This window comes from Rhinopithecus roxellana, chromosome 19 (assembly GCF_007565055.1).
Source record: "Rhinopithecus roxellana isolate Shanxi Qingling chromosome 19, ASM756505v1, whole genome shotgun sequence".
In the NCBI taxonomy this organism is placed as follows: Eukaryota; Metazoa; Chordata; class Mammalia; order Primates; family Cercopithecidae; genus Rhinopithecus; species Rhinopithecus roxellana.
In genome coordinates, this window is record NC_044567.1 from 54,146,587 (window position 1) to 54,161,427 (window position 14,841).

The following is a 14,841-nucleotide window of genomic DNA, read 5'->3' on the forward strand; positions in this document are numbered from 1 at the left end:
GTCTCAAAAATAAATAAATAAATAAATAAATAAAATAAAGTAAATTGTAATTATTGTGGCATTACACCCCTAAGTATTCAGCCTACGTCTCTTAAAACAAAAACAAAAAAAAACCTTCTTCCACTTGCCCCAAATAGTGCTTTCATACCAACTCAATTTAATGATTTCTTCTTATTATTTATTACTGGGCCATATTCGAATTTTTCCAGTTTCCCTAAAACTATCCTTTTTGTCTGGTTTGTTAAAATAGGAATCCAGTCCAGAATCTTGCATTGTATCTGGGAGCCCTGACCCAAGAATGTCCTAAATTCCCTCTAGAGTCACTGGAGACAGACCTTGCTATCATCCTGTGTGAAAGGAGCACATTGAGGCTGAGTGAGTTACCCCAAAGTTACACCCTGATAAGTAGCAGAATCTGGATTGGATCATTACTCTTTTGATTCCAAATGTCATGCACTGGTATGGCGTGCTTTGGAAAGAAGAGTGGCCATGCACAGCTTATATTTGGACCCCAATAGCTTCTGGTCAGCTGATGTCCAGCAGGCCAATTAATCAGATGTGTATCCACTCTCTTAGTCCTTCCTCCCAAAAAGTGCCAGTGTCAAGATTTTTTTTTCTTTTTTTGAGACAGAGTCTCACTCTGTCACCCAGGCTGGAGTGCAGTGGTACAATCTCGGCTCACTGCAACCTCCTCCCAGGTTCAAGCAATTCCCTGCCTCAGCCTACCTAGTAGCTGGGATTGCAGGCACCTGCCACCACACCCAGCTACTTTTTGTATTTTTAGTAGAGATGGGATTTCATCATCTTGGCCAGGCTGGTCTTGAACTCCCGACCTTGTGATCCACCCACCTCGGCCTCCCAAAGTGCTGCAAGTGTCAAGATTTCATTTGCTGACTCCATAAACTGCCTCGGGAATCTCTTGTCTTGGGGTTGAAAATACTTTTAGACTTACATAGTCCTTCCTCCCCAAAAGTGCAAGTGTCAAGATTTCATTTGCTGACTCCATAAACTGCCTCGGGAATCTCTTGTCTTGGGGTTGAAAATACTTTTAGACTTACATAGTCCTTCCTCCCCAAAAGTGCAAGTGTCAAGATTTCATTATATTTTTGTTATCAAATCATTAGGTCTCTATTCCCTACTTGACTTTGACTCTTGGAGATGGAGAACATGTCTTAGGTACTTTCATATTCTCTCAGCACAATTTCTGTGTTGAACAGAGGCTGTCCCGGGACTCGTGTCCCAGCCCAGCTGGGAGGCTTACCTTCCGGCCTGTGTCCACGTCAGCCACCATCACAATGACCGATTGCCTCTTTTGTCCTCTACATCATTGGAAATAAACATTAAAAAGCTGCCTGAGAACTGAGAGGCTGTCCCTCTGTGGCGCGATGAACACGGCCAGGTTCCCCTTCCTCTCTGTGGCAGCAGAACTGTGCTGCACCCCAAATGCAACAGGATGGCAGATGGGAGATTGCTGTTCATTAACCCCAAGACCTCTGGAATAATCTTAGGTTCTCCAGCCCTGGGCTATAGGGGACTTGTCCTATTTATTATTTACTTCCCAGGTAGGCTCCGTGTGAGCTCCCCGGGGTGTCCCTTGGTTTTGTCATTTCCCTGTGCCCTGTGCATCCCCTCAGGAGCACTTTCTTGGAAGGGGGGAGGATGTGGTCCAGCGGTACTGGGATTTCTTCCATGAGAAGTTATTATCTGCCTGTTTCTTGGGTGGAACTAGAGATCTAACCAATCTATCAAAAAAAAAAAAAAATCTCCTGTGATATTTGCAATGATACTCCTTTAATTAAGTCGCAAAAGGCCTCTGCTAAAATGAAGATGTCTTGCCTGGAGAGAATCATCTCTCGAGATCCTCGAGAAAGTGTGAAACCATGGCCATTCTCATTTCAGCGTGGGTTTTTTCTTGGAGTCTTTATGAGAAGGTAATTCTAAACTTGGTCAGGAAATGGGGAGATGCCAAGCGAGAGACGCAGTGCTTTGGAGCCTCTAGCAGGTAGAAGTTTGGGAACAAGGGGCAGCAGATGTTAGAAAACCGCGGGCTCTGGACATACCTCCGGCTCCACCGCAGATCCCCAGCCAACAGGAGCTCCAGGGTGCACAGCCATTGCCTTCCCCAGAGTGGGGATCCAGCACTGGTCCTCTGGGTGCAGCTGCTGCAACTGTGATCAGAGCTCAGATCCCGAGCCACGTCCATCCCACCAGCATCTCTGTGGACACGAACTTTATTGCTCTTCCTCCAGAAAAAGACTGGAAAAGAATAGTTCAATTTTAGAATATATTTACAGTTGTCTTAGAATTACTAACGTGGCCGGGCACGGTGGCTCACGCCTGTAATCCCAGCACTTTGGGAGGCTGAGGTGGGCAGATCACAAGGTCAGGAGTTCAGGACCAGCCTGGCCAACATGGTGAAACCCCATCTCTACTAAAAATACAAAAATTAGCCACGCATGGTGGCGGGTGCCTGTAATCCCAGCTACTTGGGAGGCCGAGGCAGGAGAATCACTTGAACCTGGGAGACAGAGGTTGCAGTGAGCCGAGATTGCGCCATTGCACTCCAGCCTGGGCAACAGAGCGAGACTCCATTTCAAAAAAAAAAAAGAAAAAGAAAAAGAATTAACTAGGTTAATTCTCCCTGCCCCCTTTCAGTGTGGTTATGTTACTCATTTGAAAGACAGTGGGAGCAGGAGGGGAATGTGTTATAAAATCATAAAACATACCATATAGGCAGATAGATGGAGCTCTAGGTATAGATGTTGATACAGCCATACGAACAGATATGTATATAAAATCAAGTATAGAAGAAAACCAACCAAAAATAATACAACTGGAAACAAATAAATCTAACTGCATTTCAAATTAATAACAAACCACACTGAAAAAAAGGAAGGAGATCTAAACTAGGTAACTCTTGAACATAGTAATTTGACTATATATGTCCAGGATGAAGAAAACTTTAACTGTAAAAAATATGTTTTCCTCTTGTTATAATTTTGTTAACAGTAGTATGGAAATACTTTATGTATATTCTAAGATTTAGCAAATAAATAAATATAATATGGGTAACATAATAAGAGCCAGGTTGCTTAATGTTGCAGAAGGGAGTTACAAATATGGAAACGGGTGGCCGGACGTGGTGGCTCATGCCTGTAATCTCAGCACTTTGAGAGGCCGAGGCAGTAGATCATTTTAGGTCAGGAGTTCGAGACCAGCCTGACCAATATGGTGAAACCCCATCTCTATTAAAAACACAAAAATTAACTGGGTGTGGTGGCGGGCACCTGTAATCCCAACTACTTGGGAGGCTGAGGCAGGAGAATCACTTGAACCTGGGAGATGGGGGCTGCAGCGAGCCAAGATCGTCCCACTGTACTCCAACCTGGGTGACAGAGTAAGACTCCATCTCCAAACAAACAAATATGGAAAGGGGAAGGGCTGGAATGAACCCCGGGATGTTGCCCTAGAATTGGAAGTATGGTTATAAGCGCATGGTTCTGGAGAGAGAGAGGAGAAGGAGGTGTGCGTATTTGTGTATATACACAAAGCTTAGCTCTGTCCATTGGGAGGACCTCCAGCCCACACAGACGTTCACCAGGATAAATCACATGTTTGTTCACAAAAGAAGTCTTAACACCTTTAAGGAGATTAAAATCACACCAAGTATCTTTACCAACCACAATGGAAACGAACTAGAAAGTAATCATAGAAAGAAAACCGGAAAATCAAAAATAGGTGGAAATTTAACAGCAAACATTTGAACCACCAATGGGTCAAATAAAAAAGAAGAAAGCTGGAAAGATCTTGAGACAAACAAAAATGAAAATACTACACACCTAAACTTATAGGAGGCAATGAAAGCAGTACTTAAAGGAAAATTTATAGTGATACTTAGATTTTAAAAGATCCTTTTCTCCACAACCTTGCCAGCATCCGTTATTGGTTGATGTTTTATTAATAGCCATTGTAACTGCTGTGAGAGGGTATTTCTCATTGTGGTTTGGATTTGCATTTCGCTAATAATCAGTGATGTTGAGTTTTTCATATGCTCGTTGGCCACATGTGTGTCTTCTGAGAAGTGTGTTCATGTCCTTTGCCCACTTTTTATGAGGTTGTTGATTTTTCTTTTTTTCTTGTCTAAGTCCCTTACAGATGCCGGATATTAGGCCTTTGTTGGATGCATAGTTTCCAACATTGTTCTCCCATTCTGTAGGTTGTCTTCAACGTTCCTCTGTTGATAGTTTCTTTTGCTGTGCAGAAGGTCTTTAGTTTAATTAGATCCCAGTTGTCAATGTTTGCTTTTGTTGCCATTGCTTTTGGTGTCTCTGTCATGAAACCTTTGCCCATGCCTATGTCTTGAATGGTATTGCCTGGGTTGTCTTCCAGGGTTTTCTAGTTTTGGGTTTTGCCTTTAAGTCTTTAAACCATCTTGAGCTAATATTTGTATACGGTATAAAAATGGAGGCCAGGCACCGTGGCTCAAGCCTGTAATCCCAGCACTTTGGGAGGCCGAGACGGGTGGATCACGAGGTCAGGAGATCGAGATCATCCTGGCTAACACGGTGAAACCCCGTCTCTACTAAAAAAATACAAAAAACTAGCCGGGCATAGTGGCGGGCGCCTGTAGTCCCAGCTACTCGGGAGGCTGAGGCAGGAGAATGGCGTGAACCCGGGAGGCGGAGCTTGCAGTGAGCCAAGATTGCGCCACTGCACTCCAGCCTGGGCGACAGAGCAAGACTCTGTCTCAAAAAAATAAAAATAAATAAAAATAAAAATAAAAATGGAGAGAAAATTCTCAAAAACTTTATACCACAGGCTTCCTCCTTATCAGACCAGTAGTGGATAGTGTGAGACATGCTGCAGATTAAAAACACATTTGTGGGTCAACCTTTAATGTTTACTACTAATCACAGGAATACTTTGTTTTATTTTACTTAACTTTATTGCTCTTCACATATATTGTGTTTTTGGTTTTGGGTTTCTGTTTTCTAACAAATTGAAGGTTTGTGGCAACCCTGCATCGAGCAAGAGTATTGGTGCCATTTTTCCAATCATATGTGCTCACTTTGAGTCTCTGTATCACATTTCGGTAATTATCACAATATTCCATCTTTTTTATTGCTGTTGTATCTGTTATGATGATCTATGATCAGTGATCTTTGATCTTGCTATTGTAATTGTTTTGGTGTGCCACAAGTCATGCCCATATAGGAAGGCAAACTTAATCAATAAATGTTGTGTGTGTGCTGACTAGAAAAAATATGTGTAAGAAAGGGGTTGGTGCCAGGCGCGGTGGCTCACACCTATAATCCCAGCACTTTGGGAGGCCGAGGTGGGTGGATCACCTGAAGTCAGGAGTTTGAAACCAGCCTGACCAACACGGTGAAACCTCGTCTCTACTAAAACTACAAAAAATTAGCTGGGCCTGGTGGCGGGTGCCTGTAATCCCAGCTACTTGGGTGGCTGAGGCAGGAGAATCAGTTGAACCTGAGAGGCAGAGGTTGCAGTGAGCCGAGATTGTGCCACTGCACTCCAGTATGGGTGACAGAGTGAGTCTCTCAGCAATCCCCATTACTGGGTATACACCCAAAGAAATAGAAATTGTTCTATTATAAAGACACATGCATGTGTATGTTCATTGCAGTACCATTTGCAATAGCAAAGACATGAATCAACTCAAGTGCCCATCTATGGATAAAGAAAATGTGGCACATAGACACCATGGAATATTATGCAGCCATAAAAAGAACGAGATCATGTCCTTTACAGGGACATGGATGGAGCTTGGAGGCCATTATCCTTAGCAAATTACACAAAAACAGAAAACCAAATACTGCCTATTCCCTCTTAAAAGTGGGAGCTAAATGGTGAGAACAGATGGACACATAGAGGGAAACAAGACACACTGGGGCCTATCAGATGGTGGAGGATGGGAGGAGGGAGAGAATCAGGAAAAATAACTAATGGATACTAGGCTTAATACCTGGGTGATGAAATAATCGGTACAACAAACCCCCATGATACACGATCACCTGTGGAACAAACCTGCGCATCCTGCACATGTACCCCTGAACTTAAAAGTTCTTAAAAAGGCAAACCACCATGACACACATAGGCCTACGTAAGAAATCTGCACGTTCTGCACATGTATCCCTGAACTTAAAATCAAAGTTCTTAAAAAGGCAAATCACCAAGACACACGTAAGCCTACATAAAACACCTGCGTGTTCTACACATGTATCCCATTTTTTAGAAGAAATAAAGGGGTAAAAACATCATTTCCTTCATAACTCTATGCCATTGTGCAATTTTGGCCCCTAATAGGTACCCAGTAAACAAAGCATGGGATCCGTAAGAAGTTCTGAGGAGGACACAAGGAGCAAAATGTAATTACTAAGAAGAAAGTATCTACCTGGAATGTCATCGCATCCGTGCCTGAGAGTCCCTGTCCAGGAAACCGAAACGTGGTCTCAATATAGGGCAGGTAAAGACAGAGCAAACAGGAAGGCGCAGGCAGAAACGTGTCTGCAGGAAAATGCAGTTCTGCACATGGTTCAGCGTCTATCAAGTGCATTATCTGATGGATTTCGTAGAGTTGTAAAATACAACAATGATAAGACTAGTAGTAAAACAGGCAGTATATTACAGGTAGATGTATAGAAGTAGCTAAGCATAGAGGAAGGAGTAACAGTTAACATTTACTAAGTGCTAACTATGTGCCAGGCTCTAAGAGCTTTCAGATTCATTTGATCCTTACAGCAACTTAATGAAGACATTGTTGTTGCTATTATTGTTATTCCATTTTAGATATGAGTAAACGTGTTGAATATATACATGTCTGAGGTCAGTTACAACTAGTTAGTGGCAGAGCCAGAATTCAAACCCATCCAGGACCCATCGTCTTCTCAGGGTCCTCTCCAGAAAGGCAGTAAACTCTCTGCCACCAGAGATGCCAGCTCATAGGATAATGACCATTAGTCAGGGCTACTCTAAGGGTGTCACATATGTGAAGTAGACTAGATAACACTAGGCCCCTTCCTCTCTACAAACCAAAAAAAAAAAAAATAGGAGGCCTACTATCTGCATGTTAAAGACAAGTTATAACTTCCACCCTAACCTTCCTTGAGATCAATTCTAGAGAAAAGATAAAACATAACTCTTCTTCACACTCTAAACACCAGACAGGAAACTTAATTGCACCATAATCCCTGTAGCTCCCAAGGGGCACTCCTGCGTTTGTGCAAAAGAAAGGGGGGTCACATTCCAACAGCGAGGTTGGAATAGCTCACCCCAGGGTTTGGACCCTGGAGACACACTCTCTGGAAAGCCTCCAGTCCATCCTTCCTCCTGGAAATGATGACTCTTGTGAGCCACTGTGTCCTCTCAGGACACAGTTGAAGGAGTATGTAAATAAGCTTCAACAATTACTCTCACTTTGGCTTGGATCAAGTCCCGGAGGAACCACCTTTCCAGAGACTTGATAACCTTGACTGATCCCCAGTTTTCTCTATGCTATGACCTGCCCTGCTTCCTTGAGGAGGAAACTTGACTCCTTGTCCTCAAGCCCATCCGGGGCAGCTCCTCTTGTCCCTTCTGCTCCCCTGTTGGGAAACTGGGGGCTCCTCCTTCTAAATCATCCCATTCCTGTGTCCTCCACCTCAGGAACAGAGGAGTGTTCCCCATCCTGCCACTGCTTCTCCAGCATGGCTGCCCTCAAACGGAATGTTAGCAGGCGCTAGACCAGCTGACCACAAACTTCCTTTTTGTGGAAGAGAAGTGAAGGCCACAGGGCCAGGACCCTTTTTAACAGCATCTGAACAGACTCCACAGGTAGAGACTTAGACATTGGAAGAGACTATCACAGCAACATCAATGGGTAAATAGCCAGCAACTGTGGGCTACTTGTCTAAGAGGTAAGTTGAATTATAATGTCATTTTATCAAATGTAAAAAGATGGTAAATTGAACTGCCCAAAGTAACACACAGAGAGACAGTGGCAAAATTAGAACTTAAATCTTGGCCTGGCTCCAGTATCCAAGTTCTGAGGATCAGACGGACAAAAGAAAGATAGAGAGAGAGAGAGAGAGAGAGAGAGAGAGAGAGAGAGAGAGAGAGAGAGAGAGAGAGAAAGAGAAAAGGAGGAGGAAGAGGACCCTCCCCTTCTGATAATGTTTCTTCTTGGGCTGTTGTCCATGAAAACAGCGTCAAGAAAAGATAATTCTAATTTGGTTTTCTCACTCTTTAGCTCTACCTCCTATAATAATATAGTGTGTGTGTGCATGTGTGTGTGTGTGTGTGTGTAAGAGAGAGCGAGAGCGCCTGCCAAAAGTGCATTGTCTTAGAGACCTGCAAAACCACCTTGGTCATGCTAATGGGCCTGTTATAAAACACGGTATTTCATTACCAAAGCACTGATGAGCTGAACTGTCGTGGCAGTCTCAAAGTACCAAGAGATGCATGTTGGTGGTCCACACTGCTGTCAGATGACAAGGGAAACACTTTCCTCCTCTGTCCCTGCATAACTGTTCTCAGTACCATCATATTCACATGACTGACATCTCAGAGGATGACGCGTTCCAGGAAAGTGGGTATTAAAGGCGCCTCAATGTTCAAGACTCTGACTTCATCCCAATGAACTCAAGGCCCTAGCTACGTCTCCACCATGCATGTTGAGGCACCTTCTGGCTTCTCTTCTTGGTGGTAGAGGGTCTTTTTACCTCTTTCTTCTAGTCTGGTATATGGCCTCTGAGTCCCTCTTCCAGTATAAATAAACCTCCATTTATTCTCAACCTCTTTACAAGGAACATTCTATCTCCTACCTTCAGTGAAACACAAACTTGAACCACCCAGCTCCATCACTATCCTCTGGACCAAATCATCACGGAACATGTGAAATAACAACAGAAGCTCATCATCTTGATTTTACAAATGGAACATTAGGTATTTGCTCCAACTGTTTCTTTTTGATTTTTTAAATTATTTTATTTTTCCTTTAGTTACTGGAGTACAGGTGGCATTTGGTTACCTAAGTTCTTTCGTGGTTATCTATGAGATCCTGGTGCACCCATCACCTAAGCAGTATACACTGCACCATATATGTTGCCTTTTGTCCCTCGCCCCCCTTGCACTCTTTCCCCAAGTCCCCAAAGTCCATTGTATCATCCTTATGCCTTTGCATCCTCATAGCTTATCTCCCACATATCAGTGAGAACATACGATGTTTGGTTTTCCATTCCTGAGTTACTTCACTTAGAATAATATAAAATAAATATTCGCCAGGCATGGTGGCTCACGCCTGTAATCCCAGCACTTTGGGAGGCCGAGACGGGCGGATCACGAGGTCAGGAGATCCGAGACCATCCTGACTAACACCATGAAACGCCGTCTCTACTAAAAATACAAAAATTAGCCGGGCGCGGTGGCAGGCGCCTGTAGTCCCAGCTACATGGGAGGCTGAGGCAGGAGAACGGCGTGAACCCGGGAGGCGGAGCTTGCAGTGAGCCAAGATCGCGCCACTGCACTCCAGCCTGGGCGACAGAGCGAGACTCCGTCTCAATAAATAAATAAATAAATAAAATAAAATATAATAAAATAAAATAAATTTTACAGACCAGGTGCAGTGGCTCATGCAGGGAATTTCAACACTTTGGGAGGCTGAAGTGGGAGGATCACTTCAGGCAAGGAGGTTTAGACCAACCTAGGCAACATAGCAAGACCCTGTTTTTACAAAAATAATGTTTAAATGATTATTTTTTAAAAATTTTTGTGGGTACATAGTACAATTCAATTTTTACCATATCTTTATGGGGTACATGAGATGTTTTGATACAGGGATGTCACGTGAAATAAACACATCATGGAGATCTACAAAACGAATTTTTAAAAAATTAGCTGGAAGTGGTGGCACACACCTGTAGTCCCACTTGAGAGGCAGATTCAGGAGGATCACTTGAGACCAGGAGTTCAAGGCTGCAGTGAGCCATGATCATACCATTGCCCTCCAGCCCGGGCAACAGAGTGAGACCTTGTCTCTAAATAAATCAATATTACAGATACACTTGAAATTCTCTTTGTTCCCATCCAAAATCTTATTTTTCTGCTTTTCACTGCAGAGATAACCACTATTCTATTGTTGATAGTATCTTCCTATTCAGAATTTACACTTTTACCACATACAAATGTATTATTTTATGTGTTAAAATTTACATATATTTTGTGACATGCTGTATCTTCCAGTAACTTGCTTTTTATCATCACATTGCTTTTCTTCCCTAGTTTACCCCATGCATTTATTCATTTTAACTATTGCATAGGAGTCATTACTAAGAAAATAGCACAATTTACTTATCCATGCCTCCATGGGTAGACCATTTCTAAGTTTCCCATATGACAGTGCACATGTGCCCATCTTTTTTCCTTTTTTTTTTTGAGATGGGGTCTCACACTGTTGCCCAGGCTGGCCTTGAACTCCTGGGCTCAAGCAATTCTCCCACATCAGCCTCCTAAGTGGCTGAAATTGTCTTGCATGTGTCTTCTTCCACCCATGTGCTACAGTTTCTCTAGAGGCTAAGCAGAAAGCAGAATGGCTGGTCAGAGACATGTGAATTTCAACTTTCCTAGATATGGGCTCATTGTTTTCTGAATGTAATATAATACTACTGTATTCATTTTTCCCAACACTTGGAATTGTCAGAGTTTTACACTCTACATACTCCAAGATGAAAGATGTTAAATTTAATTGTATTTTTAATTTAGTTAAAGGTCTTTTGCTTATTGGGCCATGCCAGTTTCCTATGACTGGCCTATTCAAGTCTTTGGACCATTATCTTCAGCCGTATTGTTGGTCCTTTTTTTTTTTTTTTTTTTTTTTTGAGATGGGGTTTCACTCTTGCTGCCCAGGCTTGAGTAGTGCAGTGGTGCGATGCAGCTCACTGCAACCTCTGCCTCCCAGGTTCAAGTGATTCTTGTGCCTCAACCTCCCAAGTAGCTGGGATCACAGGCGCCCACCATCACACCTGGCTAATTTTGTATTTTTAGCAGAGACGGGGGTTTCACCATGTTGTGTTGTCCAGGCTGGTCTCCAACTCCTGACCTCGGCTGGTGAGCTGCCCGTCTCAGCCTCCCTAAGTGCTGGGATTACAGGTGTGAGCCGCCGCACCTGGCCTGTTGGTCCTTTTCTTGTGAGTGTGTAGGAAATCAATTCCTTTCTTGATAGCAGACACAAATTTTCCCTTTATTTTCCACTAAATTTTTTTAACGTTTTGTTTTTCACAATCCTTTAGGAATTATTTTTCTGTATTCTCATATATAGATAACCAACTGTCCAATGGCTGTGGGCTAAATAGTGAGTTCATCGTTTCCCTCCTGCTTCTAAACCACCTCAGGTCATGCACCACCTTCTAAGAAATGCTAAACCTGAGTCTGGCCTCCCTAGTCTATTAGACCAAATACTGATTCGTTTGTCAGTCTCTAAGTCAGTATGACTCCAGTGTTTGAATTATCACAGTAAACCTTTTTTATACCTAATGAGACAATTTCTTCTTCCTCATTTTCTTTCCTCAAATTGTCTTCTCTCTTCTCTTTATTCTCCTAAATGAACTTTTTTTTTTTTTTTTAGTCAGAGTTTTGCTCTTTACCCCAGGCTGGAGTGCAATGGTGCAATCTCAGCTCACCGCAACCTCCGCCCCGCCCCAGTTTCAAGCAATTCTCTTGCCTCAGCCTCCCAAGTAGCTGGGATTATAGGCATGCACCACCACACCCAGCTAATTTTTGTATTTTCAGTAGAGATGGGGTTTCGCCTTGCTGGCCAGGCTGGTCTCAAACGCCTGACCTCAGGTCATCTGCCCACCTCTGTCTCCCAAAGTGCTCAGATTACAGATGTGAGCCCCTGTGCCTGGCCTCTGACATGAATTTTTGGATCAGTTGGCTAAACTTATGCTTAAAATAAACTTGTATTTAGTTTGGGGTTGCATTAAATTTAGAGATTAATTGGAAGACGACTGACATTTTTACAACATTTAGGCTTCCATTAACATAATTTACTTCACCACCTTTTAAATATTCTTTTGTTGTGCCTCACTAAAGTTTAATTTTTTAAATCAATTTTGGATCTCTTATTAGAATTATTTCTAGATTCCTTAAAATTTTTATGTCTATTTTGTTTTTTTAAGAAATCTTTGGCCGGGCGCGGTGGCTTAAGCCTGTAATCCCAGCACTTTGGGAGGCCGAGACGGGCGGATCATAAGGTCAGGAGATCGAGACCATCCTGGCTAATACGGTGAAACCCCGTCTCTACTAAAAAATACAAAAAACTAGCCGGGCGACGAGGCGGGCGCCTGTAGTCCTAGCTACTCGGGAGGCTGAGACAGGAGAATGGCGTGAACCCAGGAGGCGGAGCTTGCAGTGAGCTGAGAGCCGGCCACTGCACTCCAGCCTGGGCGACAGAGCGAGACTCCGTCTCAAAAAAAAAAAAGAAATCTTTGTTAAAACTGTATTTTCTTGCACTGGAAAAAGGGTCTCTGGGAAAGAATAAAAATGAATTGCATTTTCTAATTTGGTGTTTCTTAAGTACAAGAACAGTATTGATTTTTGAGATATTTGTTTATAACAAACAAACTTGCTGAAATATCTAGAGATTCCCTTGGGTTTTCTTTGTAGACAATACTGTTGTCTGTGAATTCTTATCTTTTTGTTCTTTTCTTTTCAATTCTGATATGGCAAACTTCTTTCTAGTGCTCTTTTCACAAATAGGACAACACTTCCAGTGTTTTTTAACAGAGTCTCAAATTACTCTCCCTGCTTCGTGTGGATCTGTGGTCACATCTGTATCAAAAGGCACAAACACCTTATACCCAGCCCGTAAGAACTAGCTAATGTCTGAATGGAGACCTCAAGGGGCCTCCACAGCATCCTCTATGGCTCATGTTTCTTGTTCTGAGTTTTATTCTTGTTTCTCATACTAAGGTATTCCTATTTCTTTCTCTTAGGTATGGTTACGTGTTTGGGGTTTTTTTGCTTTTACTTTGATATTTTTCTGTAATTTCAATGTATTTTAACAGGAATGGGAACTGTCAACATCAAGTTAGTCTGCCGTGATGCCAAGAGCTCCACCTCTGAACTCACATATCCATACCATGTGAGCTAACCATGCTCTCTGGCTCCCCAGATTTACTGATTGATTTGAAACCTGAAGTATTATGATTCTGTTTGAAGAAGGGGGAGGGCATCTCAAGAGAGAAAATCAAATTTCTTCAGGTGCAGAGATGAGAAAGTACATCACAATTATGAAACGGCCTCCTTGTCTGGGGTAATACCTGAGGTTCGTTGCCTCACAGCCAAGAAATCAAGGACGTGGACACACACAGAGTGAGGTTAAGAGCGGAAGTTTAACAGGTGAAAGAGGACAGCTCTCTGCTGGAGAGAGGGGTCCTGGAAAATGGGCTCCTGGATCTGCAGTGAAATGCAGGTAGGGGTTTAGATGCCTGGTGAGGAGGCAGAGTCTGATTTACATGGAGCAGGAAAGATTGGCTGGGCCAGGTGTGCCATTTGCATAAGGTGTGAAAAACTGGTTAGGACTAGATGTGCCATTTGCATACGGCACGAATTTCTGGTAGCCCCCACCCTAATCCTTAATTATGCAGGTAGGTTCTCTGTCTGGCCTGCACCATGTTGCCCATTCCCTTACTGTACAGGTGACAACAAATAAAGGAAGATGGAGCCTCCATGTTGGATATGTCTGGCCCTCAGGTAGCCCTTTCCTATTGGCACAGCTGCCAGCCTTCCCCTGTGCAGGCTTCCAGCTTGCTTTTGTCTGCAGCTCGATTTCTCAGGCTGCTCTTTGTTAGAAAAAAATAATTTATTGGGCTGCTTTTTGTTGAAAGGGAAGCTCTGCCAAAGACTCTTTTACTTTCACTATCTGCCTAAATAATTTCTTTCTACCTCCTGCATCAATTAGAAATGACAAAGATGATTAGGCCTCCATCCCTCATACCTAGCATATTATTCAAACATGTACTACAAGAGATGCTGAGAAGTGAAGATTGAATTAATTATAGATTTAATACATTTTTGAGTCAAGGTCTCTTTAGAAAAATTAGTAAATGGCATATGATGTCCTGGACAACCGTCACAAGTTGATCACAAAATGTAAAATGGCTTAAACAAAGCAAAGGTTTATTTCTCTCCTACGTAACGGTTACAGTAAATGTTTTTGTTTGGGAGAGGTTCTCCTGAATGGAGAGTACCAGGGATACAGGTTCATTCTACCACATGTCTCCATCATCCCATTCAGCCTCCTCTCTATTTGCATCCAATGGGCACAAGGGTAAGAAGGTGTGGAGGAGCCCAGAACTGGGACATGTGTGGAATGGCTAGAACTCAGTCACACGAGCACACCTCATGTGTGCAAGGGAGTCTGGGAAATGTAGTCTAATTGCATGTCCAGGAAGAAGAGAACAACAGGGATTTGACTAAGCAGCTGATCGTTGCTGCTGTAATTTAAGTCTTAGGGTACAAGATGGATCAAAGAGGAGGAAACCTGGAGTCAAGCAGTTGAGTTAGCGTTGCAATACTTCAGATAGAAAACAATGATGGAGCTGAAGCACTGGGACATTTAGTAGAAAGGCTGAGTTATGTAATAATTATTTTCAATGAAGAATCAACAAGATTAAATGTAGTGGTGAGAGATAAACTGAGTCATTAAGCTTGTGAGCATCCCACATATGGGGAGTGCAAGAAATATACCTGGATTTGACTCAAAAAATATTAAGAGAAAACTTAGTGATACATACAATAGAAAATATTCAGCTGGGCATGGTGGCTCACACTTGTAATTCCAGC

General features: G+C 42.8%; 1 long non-coding RNA gene across 1 annotated transcript in view; it reads right to left on the reverse strand.

Moving 5' to 3' along the window:
* LOC115894877 overlaps positions 1 to 2,260 on the reverse strand; it is a 31,424-nt gene extending 29,164 nt beyond the window's left edge. The window contains exon 1 of the long non-coding RNA XR_004055098.1: positions 2,061 to 2,260. This is a non-coding gene — a long non-coding RNA (uncharacterized LOC115894877). The remainder of the gene's footprint in view (positions 1 to 2,060) is intronic.
* Positions 2,261 to 14,841: the final 12,581 nt, after the last annotated feature.